Source organism: Oncorhynchus keta, unplaced genomic scaffold, assembly GCF_023373465.1.
Source record: "Oncorhynchus keta strain PuntledgeMale-10-30-2019 unplaced genomic scaffold, Oket_V2 Un_contig_27560_pilon_pilon, whole genome shotgun sequence".
NCBI lineage: Eukaryota > Metazoa > Chordata > Actinopteri > Salmoniformes > Salmonidae > Oncorhynchus > Oncorhynchus keta.
In genome coordinates, this window is record NW_026285584.1 from 6,844 (window position 1) to 19,455 (window position 12,612).

At 51.4% G+C, this 12,612-nt stretch overlaps 1 pseudogene; it reads left to right on the top strand.

The window, feature by feature from the left end:
• Positions 1-1,099: 1,099 nt before the first annotated feature.
• LOC127922886 (V-type proton ATPase subunit d 1-like) lies at positions 1,100-11,622 on the top strand (annotated as a pseudogene).
• Positions 11,623-12,612: the final 990 nt, after the last annotated feature.

A 12,612-nucleotide genomic window follows, 5' to 3' on the forward strand; every position in this document is an offset into this window, starting at 1 on the left:
GTCCTGGGTGGTTTACTAATGGAACTGTTCCCCCTGTACTGGTAGTTTACTAATGGAACTGTTCCCCGCAGGTCTTTTCATTACAGAAATCTGTTTCTGGTGCATTAATGGGAACTGTTCCGCCCTGGGTGGTTTACTAATGGAACTGTTCCCCCGTCCACCAGGGGTGGTTTACTAATGGAACTGTTCCCCGCCTGGTGGTTTACTAATGGAACTGTTCCCCCCCTGTGGTTTACTAATGGAACACTAATGGAACTTTCCCCCCTGTACTGGGTGGTTTTACTAATGGAACTGTTCCCCCTGTACTGTACTGGGTGGTTTTACTAATGGAACTGTTCCCCCTGTACTGGGTGGTTTTACTAATGGAACTGTTCCCCCCTGTCTGGGTGGTTTACTGAAATCCGTTTCCTCGTCCTGGGTTTTACTAATGGAACTGTCCCACTGTCCCCCCTGTCCTGGGTGGTTTACTAATGGAACTGTTCCCCCCTGTCCTGGAACTGTTCCCCCGTCCTGGGTGGTTTACTAATGGAACTGTTCCCCCTGTACTGGGTGGTTTACTAATGGAACTGTTCCCCCGTTCCTGGGTGGTTTACTAATGGAACTGTTCCCCGTCCTGTGGTTTACTAATGGAACTGTTCCCCCGTCCCTGGGTGTTTTACTAATGGAACTGTTCCCCTGTCCACCAGGTGGTTTACTAATGGAACTGTTCCCTGTCCTGGGTGGTTTACTAATGGAACTGTTCCCCGTCCTGGGTGGTTTACTAATGGAACTGTTCTCCCCATCCTGGGTGGTTTACTAATGGAACTGTCCCCCCCCGTCCTGGGTGGTTTTACTAATGGAACTGTTCCCCCATCCTGGGTGGTTTACTAATGGAACTGTTCCCCCCGTCCTGGGTGGTTTACTAATGGAACTGTTCCCCCCATCCTGGGTGGTTTACTAATGGAAGTCATGGATTTGAGAATGCAAGGAAGAAGAATCTTTGAACAACAGACTGGAGGGATTTTATAACCTGTAGCGAACACTAGATGGCGCTAAAACTCAACTTTGCTCATAAATGTGTCTTTACTAAATCCTGTTAAATGTCTGATCATTTCTTCAGCTGCTTTCTTCCAAGACTGCATATCTGAGCAGGATCTGGATGAGATGAACATCGAGATCATCCGTAATACTCTGTATAAGGTGAGCAAAGGGATTTCATTCACCCGTAATACTCTGTAATAAGGGATTTCATTCACCTGTAATACTCTGTAATGAGGTGAGCGAAGGGATTTCATTCACCTGTAATACTCTGTAATGAGGTGAGCAAAGGGATTTCATTCACAATGTTAAACAACATCGTGCATCAGAAGATAGATGGTCATTGACTTTAATCCATGTATTCATTTCCAGGCTTATCTGGAGGCTTTCTACAAGTTCTGCTCCACTCTGCAGGGAGGAACCACTGGTGACACCATGTGTCCTATTCTAGAGGTCCGTGAGCTTGTCCCTTTATTAGACAGTTAACTTGATATATACAAGTGTCTTCGGGAAAGTATTCAGACCCCTTTACTTTTTACACATTTTTGTTACGTTACAGCCTTATTCTAAAATGGATTAAAAAAGAATTCTCATCAATCGACATCACAATACCCCATAATGACATCACCATACCCCATAATGACAAAGCAAAAACAGGTTTTTAGAAATTTTCACAAATGTATTAAAAATAAAAAAACAGATTTACATAAGTATTCAGAACCTTTGCTATGAGACTCAAAATTGATCTCAGGTGCTTCCTGTTTCCATTGATCATCCTTGAGATGTTTCTACAAATTGATTGAAGTCCACCTGTGGTAAATTCAATTGATTGGACATTATTTGAAAAGGCACACACCTGTCTATATAAGGTCCCACAGTTGACAGTGCATGTCAGAGCAAAAAACAAGCCATGAGGTCAAATGGTGTCCGTAGAGCTCAGAGACATGATTGTGTCGGGGGGCACAGATCTGGGGAAAGCGTACTTAAGAAACATTTCTGCAGCATTGAAGGTCCCCAGAACACAGTGGCCTCCATCATTCTTAAATGGAGGAAGTTTGGAACACAAAGACTCTTCCTAGAGCTGGCCACCCGGCCAAACTGAGTGTCGGGAGAGAAGGGCCTTGGTCAGGGGAGGTGACCAGAACCCCGGCGGTCACTGTGACAGAGCTCCGGACTTCTTCTGTGGAGATGGTTATCCTTCTGGAAGGTTCTCCCATCTCTGCAGCACTCCACAAATCAAGCCTTTATGGCTCCTGTAGCCCATTCACTCAGTAAAGGCATGACAGCCCGCAGAGTTTGCCAAATGCCACCTGAAACTCTCCAGACTATGAGAAACAAGATTATTTGGTCTGATGAAACCAAGTGGCACGTCTGGGAGGAAACCTGGCATCATCTACGGGAAGCATGGTGGTGCAGCATCATGCTGTGGTGATGTTTTTCAGCAGCAGGGACTGGGAGACTAGTCAGGATCGAAGGAAATATGATCGGAGCAAAGTACAGAGAGATCCTTGATGAAAACCTGCTCCAGAGCGCTCAGGACCTCAGACTGGGGGCAAAGGTTCACCTTCCAACAGGACAACGACCCTAAGTACACAGCGAAGACAACGCAGGAGTGGCTTCGGGATGACATCTGAATGTCCTTGAGTGGCCCAGCCAGAACCTGAACTTGAACCCAATCGAACATCTCTGGAGAGACCTAAAAAATAGCTGTGCAGCAACGCTCCCCCATCCAACCTGACAGAGCTTGAGAGGATCTGCAGAGAAGAATGGGAGAAACTCTAGGCTCCCGAGTGACGCAGCAGTCTAAGACACTGCATCTCAGTGCTTGAGGCGTCACTACAGACACCTGGTTGATACCAGGCTGTATCACAACCGGGCCGTGATTGGGAGGTCCTATAGGGGCGGCGCACAATCGGCCCAGCGTCGTCCGGGGTTTGGGCCGGTGCAGGCCCGTCATTGTAATAAGAACTTGTCCTTTAACTGAAACTTGCCTAGTTAAAATAAAACTCCACAAATACAGATGTGCCAAGCTTGCATCGTCATTCCAAGAAGACTGGAGGCTGTATCGCTGCCAAAGGTGCTTCAGCAAAGTACTGAGTTTAATATATATATTTTTTTATATTTATATTTGCAAAATGTCAACTTGTTTTTGCTTTATCATTAGGGTAATGCGTGTGTCTGTGTAGTGATGATATATAATATAAAACATTTAGCAGATCCTTTTAGAATACAGTCATGTGTGCATACAACGTAACAGAATGTGAATCCATGTTAGAATAAGTCTGTAGACTTTAACAGAGGGAATGTGGAAAAGGTCAAGGGGTCTGTAGACTTTCCGAATGCCACTGTGTTGGTTCTCTGTAGTCATTTATACTGTGGTGGTTCTCTGTAGTCATTTATACTGTGGTGGTTCTCTGTAGTCATTTATACTGTGGTGGTTCTGTAGTCACATTTATACTGCGGTGGTTCTCTGTAGTCATTTATACTGTGGTGGTTCTCTGTGAGTCATTTATGCTGTGGTGGTTCTCTTTAGTCATTTATACTGTGGTGGTTCTCTTTAGTCATTTATACTGTGGTGGTTCTCTTTAGTCATTTTTATACTGTGGTGGTTCTCTGTAGTCATTTATACTGTGGTGGTTCTCTGTAGTCATTTATACTGTGGTGGTTCTCTGTAGTCATTTATACTGCGGTGGTTCTCTGTAGTCATTTATACTGTGGTGGTTCTCTGTAGTCATTATCTCTGCCCGGTGGTTCTCTGTAGTCATTTTATATACTGCGGTGGTTCTCTTTAGTCATTTATACTACGTGGTGGTTCTCTGTAGTCATTTATACTGTGGTGGTTCTCTGTAGTCATTTGCTCTGTGGTGGTTCTCTGTAGTCATTTATACTGTATTAGTTCTCTGTAGTCATTTATACTGTGGTGGTTCTCTGTAGTCATTTATACTGCGGTGGTTCTCTGTAGTTATTTATGCTGTGGTGGTTCTCTGTAGTCATTTATGCTGTGGTGGTTCTCTGTAGTCATTTATGCTGCGGTGGTTCTCTGTAGTCATTTATACTGTGGTGGTTCTCTGAAAGGTCATTCATACTGTGGTGTGTTCTCTGTAGTCATTTATACTGTGGTATGTTTATAGTAATAATCTTATTATTATTGTCCAGTTTGAGCGGACAGGAGGGACCTTCATCATCACCATCAACTCATTTGGTACCGAACTGTCTAAGGAGGACCGTGCCAACTGTTCCCCCCTGTGGCTTAAGCTGTACCCTGAGGGCTGGCTCAGCTTGCCCAGCTGACGACTACGAACAGGTCAGCTGTGGCCGACTACTACCCTGTAAGTTTTACTACGACTGCTAGCCCAGGCTGCTAGCTACTACCCTGTCAGTTATACTACGACTGCTAGCCCAGGCTGCTAGCTGCCCTGTCCAGTTATACTCGAGCTGGCGGGCTGCTGGCTACTGCCTTGTCGGTTATGCTCGACCACCTAAAGCCCGGAAGCTGACTGCTACCCTGTCAGTTGAAGTGTGTTCTAGTATATTAACCTCTCACCTGTCAATCAGTCAGTTTCCTATTTCCTCTCCTCTGTGTGTCCAGTTTGAGGCGGACAGGAGGGCCTTCATCATCACCATCAACTCATTTGGTACCGAACTGTCTAAGGAGGACCGTGCCAAGCTGTTCCCCACTGTGGCAAGCTGTACCCTGAGGGGCTGGCTCAGCTTGCCCGCGCTGACTGACTACGAACAGGTCAAAGCTGTGGCCGACTACTACCCTGTAAGTTTTACTACGACTGCTAGCCCAGGCTGCTAGCTACTACCCTGTCAGTTATACTACGACTGCTAGCCCAGGCTGCTAGCTACTACCCTGTAAGTTATACTACGACTGCTAGCCCAGGCTGCTAGCTACTACCCTGTAAGTTATACTACGACTGCTAGCCCAGGCTGCTAGCTACTACCCTGTAAGTTATACTACGACTGCTAGCCCAGGCTGCTAGCTACTACCCTGTCAGTTATACTACGACTGCTAGTCCAGGCTGCTAGCTACTACCCTGTAAGTGTTATACTACGACTGCTAGTCCAGGCTGCTAGCTACTACCCTGTCAGTTATACTACGACTGCTAGTCCAGGCTGCTAGCTATACTACCCTGTCAGTTATACTACGACTGCTAGCCCAGGCTGCTAGCTATACTACCCTGTCAGTTATACTACGACTGCTAGCCCAGGCTGCTAGCTATACTACCCTGTCAGATATACTACGACTGCTAGTCCAGGCTGCTAGCTACTACCCTGTAAGTTATACTACGACTGCTAGCCCAGGCTGCTAGCTACTACCCTGTAAGTTATACTACGACTGCTAGCCCAGGCTGCTAGCTACTACCCTGTAAGTTATACTACGACTGCTAGCCCAGGCTGCTAGCTACTACCCTGTAAGTGTTATACTACGACTGCTAGCCCAGGCTGCTAGCTACTACCCTGTCAGTTATACTACGACTGCTAGCCCAGGCTGCTAGCTACTACCCTGTCAGTTATATCCTGTCAGTTATACTACGACTGCTAGCCCAGGCTGCTAGCTACTACCCTGTAAGTTATACCCTGTCAGTTATACTACGACTGCTAGCCCAGGCTGCTAGCTACTACCCTGTAAGTTATACTACGACTGCTAGCCCAGGCTGCTAGCTACTACCCTGTCAGATATACTACGACTGCTAGCCCAGGCTGCTAGCTACTACCCTGTCAGATATACTACGACTGCTAGCCCAGGCTGCCGGCTACTACCCTGTCAGTTATACTACGACTGCTAGCCCAGGCTGCTAGCTACTACCCTGTCAGTTACTGGTCCTTACTACTAGCCTAGCCTGCTGGCTACTACCCTGTCAGTTACTGGTCCTTACTACTAGCCTAGCCTGCTGGCTACTACCCTGTCAGTTACTGGTCCTTACTACTAGCCTAGCCTGCTGGCTACTACCCTGTCAGTTATACTACGACTGCTAGCCCAGGCTGCTAGCTACTACCCTGTAAGTTATACTGGTAGCCCAGGCTGCCGGCTTACCCTGTCAGTTATACTACTGCTAGCCCAGGCTGCCGGCTACTACCCCTGTCAGTTATACTACGACTGCTAGCCCAGGCTGCTAGCTACTACCCCTAATCAGTTATGCTACGACTGCTGGCCCAGAGGCTGCTTTGGCTGCTACCCTGTAAGTTATACTGGTCAGGCTGCCATTGCCTGTCAGGTATACTGACTGCTAGCCCAGGCTGCTCAGCTACTACCCTGTAAGTTGGTCTCATTAGCTGCTGGCCAGGCTGCTAGCTGCCACCCTGTCAGTTATGCTGACTGCATTGGCCCAGGCTGCTAGCTACTACCCCTGTCAGGTATACTGACTGGCCCAGGCTGCTAGCTACTACCCTGTAAGTTATACTACGACTGCTGGCCCAGGCTGCTAGCTACTGCCCTGTCAGTTATACTGCGACTGCTGGCCCGGGCTAGCTACTGCCCTGTCGGTTACTGGCTACTGCTAGCTACTAGCCTAGCCAAGCTACTACCCTGTCAGTATACTGTGACTTGAACTAGCCATTGGCTACTACCCTGTCAGTTACTGGTCCTGTGACTACTATTTAGAGAGGCTACTACCCTGTCAGTTACTGGTATACTACTAGCCCTAGGAATTGGCTACTACCCTGTCAGTTACTGGTCCTTACTAGCCTGACGAACAGCCATAGCCTACTGTCCCCCAGCAATACCTACCTCAGTTGCTCATCCTACTATAGCCTGGCCTACTGGCTACTACCCTGTCAGTTACTGGTCCTTACTACTACCCTAGCCTACTGGCTAGACCCTGTCAGTTACTGGACCTTACTACTAGCCTAGCCTACTGGCTACCCTGTCAGTTACTGGACCAAGACACTGGAGGACAGCCTGCTGGCTACTGAGCCCTGTCAGTTACTGGACCTTACGACTGCTAGTCACGGCTGCCCTGTAAGCTACTAGTCCAGGCTGTTCATTACTGGTCTTACTACTAGTCCAGCCTACCGCTACTACCCTGTCAGTTGGTCCTTCTGTTAGCTCAGTTGGTAGAGCATGGCGCTTGTAACGCCAGGGTAGTGGGTTTGATCCCGGGACCACCCATACGTAGAATGTATGCACACATGACTGTAAGTCGCTTTGGATAAGCGTCTGATAAATGGCATATATATATATATATAGTTAGTTAGTTAGTTGATTAGTTAGTGGTCCTTACTCTCCAGCCAGGCTCCTTGCACCCTGTCTTGCATTGCGGTTACTGCTAGCCTAGCTTACTGGCTACTACCCTGTTCATTACTGGTCCATACTACCACTGCTGGCCTGCACAGGCTACTGCCCTGTCAGTTACTGGTCCTTACTACCGCTACTACTAGCCTACTGGCTACTACCCTGTCAGTTACTGGTCCTTACTACTGAGCATGGCGCTTGTAACGCCAGGGTGTCAGTTACTGGACCACCCTACTAGCCTAGCCTATTGGCTACTACCCTGTCAGATTACTGGTCCTTACTACCGCTACTACTAGCCTACTGGCTACTACCTGTCAGTTACTGGTCCTTACTACTAGCCCAGGCTGCCGGCTACTACCCTGTCAGTTACTGGTCCTTACTGCCAGCTAATGCCAGCCTAGCCTGCTGGCTACCCCTGTCAGTTACTGGTCCTTACTACTATTTAGCCATGCTGGCTACTACCCTGTAAGTTACTGGTCCTTACTACTAGCCTGCTAGCTACTACCCTGTCAGTTACTGGTCCTTACTAGCCTAGCCTACTGAAACACTGCCCTGTCAGTTACTGGTCCTTTATTACACCTTCACTAGTCTTCTGTTCTGTGACCTGAGACATCAGCCTATCCCCCCACCTTCACCAAGTCTCTTTCTGTCCTCACTGTATTTGAGGCTCACCTTTAATATGGTATCACTTCCCTAGAACCGTTGAACTAAAGCAGAGGACCAATGAAATATGTTCTCAATCCCCCAGCAATATTGCCCTCTTGCCTCATCCTATTGGTCAAAATATGGTGATCCAGCTCAGACTGGCTAACTCCTCCTCTCAGATTGGCTCCTGTTTGAGGGAGCAGGCAGCAACCCAGGGGACAAGACACTGGACAGTTTGAGCATGAGGTGAGCAGCGCGACTTTTACTACACGCACACACCATTATCATGGTATTAACAGTTTCCCGATGAGTATTAACAGAACCCGTTAGCCCACCCCAGCGTCTCGTCCTGACGTTAACCCCACCCGACCCCCGGCGTCCTCGTTAACCCACCCACCCCCCGCGTCCCTCGTTCCCCACTACTAGTCCCATTAGCTACCCCCGCGTCCAGTTAACCCACCCACCACCCCCTGCGTCCTCGTTAACCCACCCACCCCCGCGTCCTCGTTACCCCACCCACCCTGTAAGTTACTGGTCCACCCCCCGTCCTCGTTAACCCACCCACCCCGCGTCTCGTTAACCCACCATTCTCGTTAACCCACCCACCATCAGGCGTCCTCGTTAACCCACCCACCCCCGTCTCGTTAACCACCCACCACCACCACCCGCGTCCTCGTTAACCCCACCCACCACCCCGCGTCCTCGTTACCCCACCCCACCACCCCGGCGTCCTCGTTGGCCCAGAACCGTCCTGTTAACCCACCCACCCCCGCGTCCTGTTACCCCACCCACCACCCCGCGTCCTCGTTAACCCACCCCACCCCAGCTACCCTCGTTAACCACCCCATTGCGTAGTTAACCACCACCCCGGCGTCCTCGTTAACCCTGCCCACCCCCGTCTCGTTAACCCACCCAAGCGTCCTCGTTAACCCACCCCCACCCCCCAGGGTTAACCCACCCACCCCAGGTCCTCGTTAACCCCCCAGGTGAGCAGCGTCCTCGTTAACCCACCCACCCCACGTCCTCGTTAACCACACCCAGTCCTCGTTAACCCACCCACCCCGGCGTCCTCGACCCACCCCACCCCAGCGTCCTCGTTAACCCACCCACCCCGGCGTCCCTTTTAACCCACCCACCCCGGGCGTCCTCGTAGAACCCACCGACCACCACCCCAGCGTCCTCGTTAACCCACCCCACCCCCCGGCGTCCTCGTTAACCCCCACCCCCGGCGTCCTCGTTAACCCACCCACCCCCGGCGTCCTCGTTACCCACCCCACCCACCCACCCCGGCGTCCTCGTTAACCACCACCCCGGCGTCCTCGTTAACCCCACCCCAGCGTCTCGTTAACCCACCACCCCCAGCGTCCTCGTTAACCCACCCACCCCCCGGCGTCCTCGTTAACCCACCCCACCCGCGTCCTCGTTAACCCACCCACCCCCGGCGTCCCTCGTTAACCCACCACCCCGGGCGTCTCGTTAACCCACCCACCCCGGCGTCCTCGTTAACCCACCCACCCCGACGTCCTCGTTAACCCCCCACCCCCCAGCGTCCTCGTTCAACCCACCCCACCCCCGGCGTCCTCGTAACCCACCCCACCCCCCAGCGTCCTCGTTAACCCCACCCCGGCGTCCTCGTTAACCCACCCACCCCCCGGCGTCCTCGTTAACCCACCCACCCCAGTACCCATTCTCGTTAGCCACCACCGGTCTCGTTAGCCACCACCCCCGATGTCCTCGTTAACACCCACCCCCCATGTGTCCTCGTTAACCCGCCCCACCCCCCTGATGTCCTCGTTAACCCACCCACCCCTGATGTCCTCGTTAACCCACCACCCCCTGATGTCCTCGTTAACCCACCCACCCCTGGCCCTTTAACCCACCCACCCCCTGATGTCCTCCTTAACCCACGACCCCCCTGATGCTCTTTAACCCACACCCCTGTGTCTCGTTAACCCACCCACCCCTGATGTCCTCGTTATACACCTGATGTCTCGTTAGCCCCCCTGAGTGCCTAGTTCTTTAACCCAACCCACCACCCCTGATGCCCTCGTTAACCCACCCACCCCCTGATGCCTCGTTAACCCACCACCCCCTGATGCCCTCGTTAACCCACCCACCCCTGATGTCTCGTTAACCCACCCACCCCCTGATGCCTCACCCACCCCCGATGCCCTGCGTTAACCCACCCCCCGATGCCTCGTTAACCCACCCCCTGATGCCCTCGTTAACCCACCCCACTCGTTAACCCACCCCTGATGCCTCGTTAACCCACCCACCTCGTTAACCCACCCCTGATGCCCTCGTTAACCCACCCCTGATGCCCTCGTTAACCCACCCCCTGATGCCCTCGTTGACCCACCCACCCCCTGATGCCCTCGTTAACCCACCCCCTGATGCCCTCGTTAACCCACCCCCTGATGCCCTCGTTAACCCACCCCCCTGATGCCCTCGTTAACCCACCCCCAGTGCCTGGTTGACACCCCCCTGGTGCCTCGTTAACCCACCCCCTGATGCCTCGTTAACCCACCACCCCCCTGATGTCTCGTTAACCACCCCACCCCCCTGATGTCTATAGTTAGCCCACCCACCCCTGATGCCTCGTTAACCCACCCACCCCCTGATGCCTCGTTAACCCACCCACCCCCCTGATGCCCTCGTTAACCCACCCCCCTGATGCCCTCGTTAACCCCACCCCTGATGCCTGCGTTAACCCACCCCTGATGCCTCGTTAGCCACCACCAGTGCCTCGTTAGCCACCCCTGATGCCCTCGTTAACCCACCCCCTGATGCCCTCGTTAACCCACCCCTGATGCCCTCGTTAGCCACCCACCCTGATGCCTCGTTAACCCACCCCCCTGATGCCCTCGTTAACCACCCACCCCCCTGATGCCCTCGTTAACCCACCACCCCCCTGATCCCTCGTTAACCCACCCACCCCCTGATGCCCTGATGCCGTTAACCCACCCACCCCCTGATGCCCTCGTTAACCCACCCCACCCCCTGATGCCTCGTTAAACCCACCCACCCCTGATGCCTCGTTATTGCCCCCACTGAACACCCCTGATGCCTCGTTAACCCACCCGTTCCCCCCTGATGCCCTCGTTACCCACCCCCTGATGCCCCGTTAGCCCCCCCTGATGCCTCGTTAACCCACCCCCTGATGCCTCGTTAACCCACCCCCTGATGCCCTCGTTAACCCACCCCTGATGCCCTCGTTAACCCACCCCCTGATGCCCCACCCCTGATGCCCTCGCACCCACCCCCTGATGCTCGTTAGCCCACCCCTGATGTCCGTTAACCCACCCCGTTCGTTAGCCCACCCCCTGATGCCCTCGTTAACCCACCCCTGATGCCTCGTTGCACCCACCCCCTGATGCCCCTCGTTAACCCACCCCCTGATGCCCTCGTTAACCCACCCCCTGATGCCCTCGTTAACAACCCCACCCCCTGATGCCCCCACCCCCTGATGCCCTCGTTAACCCACCCCCCCCTGATGCCCTCGTTAACCCACCCCTGATGCCTCGCACCCACCCCCCCCTGATGCCCTCGTTAACCCACCCCCTGATGTCCTGCAGGTGAAGCTGAACAAGCTGGCGTTCCTGAACCAGTTCCACTTCAGCGTGTTCTATGCCTACGTCAGGCTGAAGGAGCAGGAGTGCAGGAACATCGTGTGGATCGCTGAGTGTATCGCTCAGATCGCTCAGACAACTCCACATCCCCAGGCACCGCGCCAAGATACACACACACCTACATCCCCATCTTCTGATCAGTACCTCACATTCTGATCTGACACACACACCAGTACCTCCTACACTGATCACACACACACACACACACACACAGTACCTCCACATCATCTGACACACACACCAGTACCTCCCTACATTCTGATCTGACACTCACACACACACCAGTACCTCCCTACATTCTGATCTGACACACACGAACAGAAAATGTCATGTTTAAACTATACAAGGATTTATATATATATTTCAAAATGACTTTAAATGATTTGTGTTTTTTTTTTTTTTTTTTTGGCATGATGTAAAAATCCATGTCTCTGTCACGGTCCTGTTTAAAATGAGTTATGTGTCTTGTTTGTGAAATGAGTTGTAAATGTAATAAATACTATATGGAAAGAGAAGCCTGTTCAAAGCAACTAGTTATTCAAAAAGACAACCTGGGCAGTAGGTCATCTTTAATCAACTAGTATTCACTACTGTTTACTAGAAAAGACAACCTGGGCAGTAGGTCATCTTTAATCAACTGGTATTCACTACCGTGTACTAGAAAAGACAACCTGGGCAGTAGGTCATCTTTAATCACCTGGTATTCACTACCGTGTACTAGAAAAGACAACCTGGGCAGTAGGTCATCTTTAATCAACTGGTATTCACTACTGTGTACTAGAAAAGACAACCTGGGCAGTAGGTCATCTTTAATCAACTGGTATTCACTACTGTACTAGAAAAGACAACCTGGGCAGTAGGTCATCTTTAATCAACTGGTATTCACTACTGTGTACTAGAAAAGACAACCTGGGCAGTAGGTCATCTTTAATCAACTAGTATTCACTACTGTGTACTAGAAAAGACAACCTGGGCAGTAGGTCATCTTTAATCAACTGGTATTCACTACCGTGTACTAGAAAAGACAACCTGGGCAGTAGGTCATCTTTAATCAACTGGTATTCACTACTCTTGTACTAGAAA